Source organism: Ochlerotatus camptorhynchus, unplaced genomic scaffold (genome assembly GCF_037179485.1).
Source record: "Ochlerotatus camptorhynchus isolate MF236.1 unplaced genomic scaffold, CSIRO-AGI_Acam_v1.1 ptg000240l, whole genome shotgun sequence".
Lineage (NCBI taxonomy): Eukaryota > Metazoa > Arthropoda > Insecta > Diptera > Culicidae > Ochlerotatus > Ochlerotatus camptorhynchus.
Window position 1 is genome coordinate 410,809 of NW_027040730.1, and position 8,944 is coordinate 419,752.

An 8,944-nucleotide genomic window follows, 5' to 3' on the forward strand; every position below is an offset into this window, starting at 1 on the left:
TGTTGCTTCAGAGTGTAGACGACATCCATAGCCGTGACGGTTTTGCGCTTGGCGTATTCAGTGTGACGGCATCACAGATTTTTCTAGGAACACCTTCAGTACACCTCAGGTTTCTTCGTAGATATAACCGGAAATACGCTTGACACCATCACGTCGAGCCAGACGACGGATGGCAGGCTTGGTAATACCCTGGATTTTAACACGCAGAACCTTCCGATGACGCTTGGCGCCTTCTTTTCCAAGAGCTTTGTCTCCCTTGCCACGACCAGTCATTGTTGCTTGATGTTTTTCGTTTAACGGGTGAATCGAAACTAAGCCAAAAGCGTAGTTAGCAACCTGTTATATAGACAACCAGCTCTGCCGGTACCATATTTTCTCGCTTCCCATTGGCTACATACAGTCATGATGATGCAGCTTTGTCGATATTGGGAAATTCTGCGTGATAACATCCAGGGCCTGCCATCCGTCGTCTGGCTCGACGTGGTGGTGTCAAGCGTATTTCCGGTTATATCTACGAAGAAACCTGAGGTGTACTGAAGGTGTTCCTAGAAAAATCCGTGATGCCGTCACCTACACTGAATACGCCAAGCGCAAAACCGTCACGGCTATGGATGTCGTCTACACGCAGAAAAATTGATTTTTGTTTCAGGGCCTAATGCATTTTGTTATTGATTCAAACATATTGTATCACTATGTTAACAAAACATGTTTTTGAATCAACAAAATGGTTTTTAGAATCAACAATCAGATTATTGACTCTACAACCGGTTTGTTGATTCAAAAATATTTTTCTTTGAATTAACCGAATAATATATTTGAAACAAAATCTAAAATATATTAGGCCCTGAGTCAAAAATATATCCATTTGAACTTAAAAACCATTTCTCTGCGTGTACACTCTGAAGCGACAGGGACTCACTCTGTACGGTTTCGGGGGTTAGAACTTATCACCAAACGACATGACACTTAATTCTGAATTATGCCCGAAAATCGTAAACGGCCGTTTTAAATGTGCAGTGATCCGAACTGTGAAAACCATAGGATTTTTTAATCTAGATAAAAATAATTTGAATAGATCAGACACGAACCAATTCATAACTTTTGCATGCGGGTTCATGGCTTAACTAAATATTTCCTGCGAAAACGGAGCCAGATGTCAGTAGTGTGCTTTGGTCGGAAAATTTTGTTGTTTCTGCTATGGTCATTCATGTCGGTTTGTCGGTGAGGCAACTCCCAAACCTGGACCCTACCTATCGACCCTGTTGAAGAATTCGTCACCAGGGTACACAGTGGACAATTCCGTCGAAGCGGACAAACGATCGGAGGAAACTTCGAGACTCGCGTCACCGTGGAAGAGAATAAAAGAAAATCGATTTACAAATTACGTGTGCTTTATTCGATAGCATAACTTGGAATGGAACAGAAACACTTTTTCTTTCTTCGCTTCGTGCGTAACTTTCATCGCCGTTTAACCATAGAGGTAACTCTAAGACCACTGGGTCCCGAAGAAAATCATTATTATTTTTGGCTCACTCAGTACCAGAACAACGGTCCCAAGCAGTCCCAAGCTATTTCACTCACCCCTGCATGTTCTGCATGAATCCACACACCCCTGATGTTATCTGTCAAACTTTTATAGCGAATCAAAACAAACATAGTGTAGTAATAGAATTTCAACTAGAATAGGGTACGTTAATCGTTTGCTTGGGACCAATAGGCTACTAAAGTGGTGAGCCAATTTAAAATCGTTAGTTTCGTATTGATTGTTGGTTTAACCAACAATCAATACGAAACTAACGATTTTAACTAGAATAGGGTACGTTAATCGTTTGCTTGGGACCAATAGGCTACTAAAGTGGTAAGCCCGTTTCATTTCCTCTCGCTATTGTTGTCAAAAATAGAACGAAAGATTCGACTCAACCGTCTAGTTCCGTACGAGAAGCCAAAATTGAGTAATATGCGATATACCCAAATTTGAGTTAATTGAACTTAATTTTGGGTAGAAAAAATTGAAAATAACTTAGCGATGGGTAATTTTTTTTTGCCGGGCTTAAATGCAAACTACTTTGAGCCGGTTTACCCAAATTTGGCTTATCGTACGGAACATGGGAGATGAGTGAAAAGAACTTAATTTTGGGTTGTTTTGAATTTCTGTGTGGACTCTGTTCAGCTATTCGTTTTGCTGGAAAGCTGATTCAAAATTTGGTGTATATAGTGGTATACAATTTCTATTCGGGAATGGGTGCGATATCCTACGCAGGTGTGAAAGCTGCCTTCCTGCAAATTCGATTGTCGTCAATGGATGGCAATCGATGTCCGTCGGTGATTGGCACTAGATTGCGGAACAGAGACCGACGTTAAATGAAGGAAAGAAGAACACACCCACTCAAACTAACTAAATAATCTGACAGAACAATGTTTGTTCTATGAGCTGGTTCAGTCAGATTCCGTGAGTATGTCGTCATTCAAGAGAAATCGACGTTCAAAGTCATTGTTTATGTTTCGAGTTATACCCTTCTGACATGTTTCCCCTGATTTATTCTTTAGACCTTAAATCAAGAGCAAATTTTCATTATGTCGTAAGTAACATTCGCACCAATCCGAGAAAAATAAAGTTTTGTTTTGATGACCGAAAAGTTATTCCTATTTTCAATTAAACTCGTATAATCTCATAGTGATAGCAATGTTTAACATATATAGCAGGGTTCTAATCATACAAATGCAAATCGCTAGCTTTCATGTTAAAAAATACTGGTTTTTAAGTCAAAAGTTATTATACGTCGTTTGGTGGCCCCTATTGTTACTTAAGTCAAAGTGTATTTACCAGGATATTCGGGAGAATTAACAATTACGTCTCCTTACGTGCAGCCCATTCATCATTTTAGAACCACCGAAATCATCTTAGCAACAAACAGTTCGATTTATTCACTTAAATAGTGAGAAAGCGAAACGACGAACGTACACTTTTCACGGGTTTCTCAGCGCTGTTACTTAAGTCAAACGGCATCTCCATAGAAATCGGGTGACTTAAGTAACATCGAAAACTATTTTAATCGGAAGGTGATTACGTCAAAAAGCAATTTGACTGGTAAATAAATTTACAAATGGGATGTGATCCTATATTCGGACAGTATATAGTGTAATAGCAAGAGCATCGATTGACACTGATAGCTCGACTTTGTTTACCTTTGTTACTTTCGACGTAATGAAAATTTGCTCTTGAAGGGGTTTTGATCTAATTTCCGTCTTACTAAGCACAACCCGCGCTTTACCTCTCTTTTCTGAACGAGTTTAAACAAAAAAAGTAATATTTCTGTCAAGAATGACTCCTACATTTATTCACCTTTCCATACGTACCGTTTGATTTGATAAAGAGTCATACATTGTTGAGATATTGTTTAAAATCTAATACTGCTTCTTGATTTTTAATTCGTTCTACGAGTTTCAATTCCGTCCTAATGCACTGAAACGCTATTATAGTGAAGTAATGAAATTGGGTTGTTAGCGGAATGCTAAATAAAACAGCAAAAAAAGGTTATCTTCCATTTAATTCCACTTAATTAATTTTGGTATCCATGACAGATACGTATTTCGACTACAATGTGCAGTCTTCATCAGTGTCATTCCCACTAAAGAACTTATCAAAATCTAACCCCCTTAAGTACTCATCCCCTAGGTAAAAAAGTCAAGATCATAGGTATAAAAATGAAACTACAATGTGTTGAATCGGAACCTACCTAACTAATAAAAACCAAAGATTTAAGTAAGCTAAAGGAGAAAAATCTATACAACTCTCTAATAAGGAAAATCCCTAAAGGCTTGGTAGCCATCATAATGAAGTAATGAAATTGGGTTGTTAGCGGAATGCTAAATAAAACAGCAAAAAAAGGTTATCTTCCATTTAATTCCACTTAATTAATTTTGGTATCCATGACAGATACGTATTTCGACTACAATGTGCAGTCTTCATCAGTGTCATTCCCACTAAAGAACTTATCAAAATCTAACCCCCTTAAGTACTCATCCCCTAGGTAAAAAAGTCAAGATCATAGGTATAAAAATGAAACTACAATGTGTTGAATCGGAACCTACCTAACTAATAAAAACCAAAGATTTAAGTAAGCTAAAGGAGAAAAATCTATACAACTCTCTAATAAGGAAAATCCCTAAAGGCTTGGTAGCCATCATAATGAAGTAATGAAATTGGGTTGTTAGCGGAATGCTAAATAAAACAGCAAAAAAAGGTTATCTTCCATTTAATTCCACTTAATTAATTTTGGTATCCATGACAGATACGTATTTCGACTACAATGTGCAGTCTTCATCAGTGTCATTCCCACTAAAGAACTTATCAAAATCTAACCCCCTTAAGTACTCATCCCCTAGGTAAAAAAGTCAAGATCATAGGTATAAAAATGAAACTACAATGTGTTGAATCGGAACCTACCTAACTAATAAAAACCAAAGATTTAAGTAAGCTAAAGGAGAAAAATCTATACAACTCTCTAATAAGGAAAATCCCTAAAGGCTTGGTAGCCATCATAATGAAGTAATGAAATTGGGTTGTTAGCGGAATGCTAAATAAAACAGCAAAAAAAGGTTATCTTCCATTTAATTCCACTTAATTAATTTTGGTATCCATGACAGATACGTATTTCGACTACAATGTGCAGTCTTCATCAGTGTCATTCCCACTAAAGAACTTATCAAAATCTAACCCCCTTAAGTACTCATCCCCTAGGTAAAAAAGTCAAGATCATAGGTATAAAAATGAAACTACAATGTGTTGAATCGGAACCTACCTAACTAATAAAAACCAAAGATTTAAGTAAGCTAAAGGAGAAAAATCTATACAACTCTCTAATAAGGAAAATCCCTAAAGGCTTGGTAGCCATCATAATGAAGTAATGAAATTGGGTTGTTAGCGGAATGCTAAATAAAACAGCAAAAAAAGGTTATCTTCCATTTAATTCCACTTAATTAATTTTGGTATCCATGACAGATACGTATTTCGACTACAATGTGCAGTCTTCATCAGTGTCATTCCCACTAAAGAACTTATCAAAATCTAACCCCCTTAAGTACTCATCCCCTAGGTAAAAAAGTCAAGATCATAGGTATAAAAATGAAACTACAATGTGTTGAATCGGAACCTACCTAACTAATAAAAACCAAAGATTTAAGTAAGCTAAAGGAGAAAAATCTATACAACTCTCTAATAAGGAAAATCCCTAAAGGCTTGGTAGCCATCATAATGAAGTAATGAAATTGGGTTGTTAGCGGAATGCTAAATAAAACAGCAAAAAAAGGTTATCTTCCATTTAATTCCACTTAATTAATTTTGGTATCCATGACAGATACGTATTTCGACTACAATGTGCAGTCTTCATCAGTGTCATTCCCACTAAAGAACTTATCAAAATCTAACCCCCTTAAGTACTCATCCCCTAGGTAAAAAAGTCAAGATCATAGGTATAAAAATGAAACTACAATGTGTTGAATCGGAACCTACCTAACTAATAAAAACCAAAGATTTAAGTAAGCTAAAGGAGAAAAATCTATACAACTCTCTAATAAGGAAAATCCCTAAAGGCTTGGTAGCCATCATAATGAAGTAATGAAATTGGGTTGTTAGCGGAATGCTAAATAAAACAGCAAAAAAAGGTTATCTTCCATTTAATTCCACTTAATTAATTTTGGTATCCATGACAGATACGTATTTCGACTACAATGTGCAGTCTTCATCAGTGTCATTCCCACTAAAGAACTTATCAAAATCTAACCCCCTTAAGTACTCATCCCCTAGGTAAAAAAGTCAAGATCATAGGTATAAAAATGAAACTACAATGTGTTGAATCGGAACCTACCTAACTAATAAAAACCAAAGATTTAAGTAAGCTAAAGGAGAAAAATCTATACAACTCTCTAATAAGGAAAATCCCTAAAGGCTTGGTAGCCATCATAATGAAGTAATGAAATTGGGTTGTTAGCGGAATGCTAAATAAAACAGCAAAAAAAGGTTATCTTCCATTTAATTCCACTTAATTAATTTTGGTATCCATGACAGATACGTATTTCGACTACAATGTGCAGTCTTCATCAGTGTCATTCCCACTAAAGAACTTATCAAAATCTAACCCCCTTAAGTACTCATCCCCTAGGTAAAAAAGTCAAGATCATAGGTATAAAAATGAAACTACAATGTGTTGAATCGGAACCTACCTAACTAATAAAAACCAAAGATTTAAGTAAGCTAAAGGAGAAAAATCTATACAACTCTCTAATAAGGAAAATCCCTAAAGGCTTGGTAGCCATCATAATGAAGTAATGAAATTGGGTTGTTAGCGGAATGCTAAATAAAACAGCAAAAAAAGGTTATCTTCCATTTAATTCCACTTAATTAATTTTGGTATCCATGACAGATACGTATTTCGACTACAATGTGCAGTCTTCATCAGTGTCATTCCCACTAAAGAACTTATCAAAATCTAACCCCCTTAAGTACTCATCCCCTAGGTAAAAAAGTCAAGATCATAGGTATAAAAATGAAACTACAATGTGTTGAATCGGAACCTACCTAACTAATAAAAACCAAAGATTTAAGTAAGCTAAAGGAGAAAAATCTATACAACTCTCTAATAAGGAAAATCCCTAAAGGCTTGGTAGCCATCATAATGAAGTAATGAAATTGGGTTGTTAGCGGAATGCTAAATAAAACAGCAAAAAAAGGTTATCTTCCATTTAATTCCACTTAATTAATTTTGGTATCCATGACAGATACGTATTTCGACTACAATGTGCAGTCTTCATCAGTGTCATTCCCACTAAAGAACTTATCAAAATCTAACCCCCTTAAGTACTCATCCCCTAGGTAAAAAAGTCAAGATCATAGGTATAAAAATGAAACTACAATGTGTTGAATCGGAACCTACCTAACTAATAAAAACCAAAGATTTAAGTAAGCTAAAGGAGAAAAATCTATACAACTCTCTAATAAGGAAAATCCCTAAAGGCTTGGTAGCCATCATAATGAAGTAATGAAATTGGGTTGTTAGCGGAATGCTAAATAAAACAGCAAAAAAAGGTTATCTTCCATTTAATTCCACTTAATTAATTTTGGTATCCATGACAGATACGTATTTCGACTACAATGTGCAGTCTTCATCAGTGTCATTCCCACTAAAGAACTTATCAAAATCTAACCCCCTTAAGTACTCATCCCCTAGGTAAAAAAGTCAAGATCATAGGTATAAAAATGAAACTACAATGTGTTGAATCGGAACCTACCTAACTAATAAAAACCAAAGATTTAAGTAAGCTAAAGGAGAAAAATCTATACAACTCTCTAATAAGGAAAATCCCTAAAGGCTTGGTAGCCATCATAATGAAGTAATGAAATTGGGTTGTTAGCGGAATGCTAAATAAAACAGCAAAAAAAGGTTATCTTCCATTTAATTCCACTTAATTAATTTTGGTATCCATGACAGATACGTATTTCGACTACAATATGCAGTCTTCATCAGTGTCATTCCCACTAAAGAACTTATCAAAATCTAACCCCCTTAAGTACTCATCCCCTAGGTAAAAAAGTCAAGATCATAGGTATAAAAATGAAACTACAATGTGTTGAATCGGAACCTACCTAACTAATAAAAACCAAAGATTTAAGTAAGCTAAAGGAGAAAAATCTATACAACTCTTATTATTAGTTATTAGTTAGGTAGGTTCCGATTCAACACATTGTAGTTTCATTTTTATACCTATGATCTTGACTTTTTTACCTAGGGGATGAGTACTTAAGGGGGTTAGATTTTGATAAGTTCTTTAGTGGGAATGACACTGATGAAGACTGCACATTGTAGTCGAAATACGTATCTGTCATGGATACCAAAATTAATTAAGTGGAATTAAATGGAAGATAACCTTTTTTTGCTGTTTTATTTAGCATTCCGCTAACAACCCAATTTCATTACTTCATTATGATGGCTACCAAGCCTTTAGGGATTTTCCTTATTAGAGAGTTGTATAGATTTTTCTCCTTTAGCTTACTTAAATCTTTGGTTTTTATTAGTTAGGTAGGTTCCGATTCAACACATTGTAGTTTCATTTTTATACCTATGATCTTGACTTTTTTACCTAGGGGATGAGTACTTAAGGGGGTTAGATTTTGATAAGTTCTTTAGTGGGAATGACACTGATGAAGACTGCACATTGTAGTCGAAATACGTATCTGTCATGGATACCAAAATTAATTAAGTGGAATTAAATGGAAGATAACCTTTTTTTGCTGTTTTACGCTATTATAGATTTTCTTCGTCCTACACTCAAAGATAAATTAAATCAAAAAAGCTTAAAAAGTATGCAGATTATGATTGAGTCCGAGCCATGATTACTTCGGCAGTAGTCATGCATGATTAAAATCGAAATAATCTTTCCAGTATTAAATTTCATTCTTTTTTAATACTGTATACAATCAAAAAAGATTAAAATTAAATCAAAAATTATTAAACTAGAATCAAAAATGATTAAAATTTATTCAAAAAAAGATAATCTACAATCTTATCAACCATGATTAAACTTGGATTAATATCAGACGCTTATTTTTTAGAAAGAGAGGAATAATTTTTAATCATTCGATATGATTAAACTGAGTTTAATGTCAAATTGATTAAATTTCAATCAAAATGGGAATAGTTTAATTTATCAGTGTACGGATAAACAATGAACGTAAATATTCATACAATGCGCTCTAACAGGGTTTATGTTGTAGCTAATGAATTAACGCATCGGAAAAAACCTTTTATTGATTTGTGCACGGTGAAATCATGGATATTATTGATGATTTCTGCTCGATAGAACGGAAATGGGCGATTATGACGAAGTAGTGCTCTACCCTACTCTTTGAAAAATAATATTAATAATAATAATAATATGATCGAGGTTT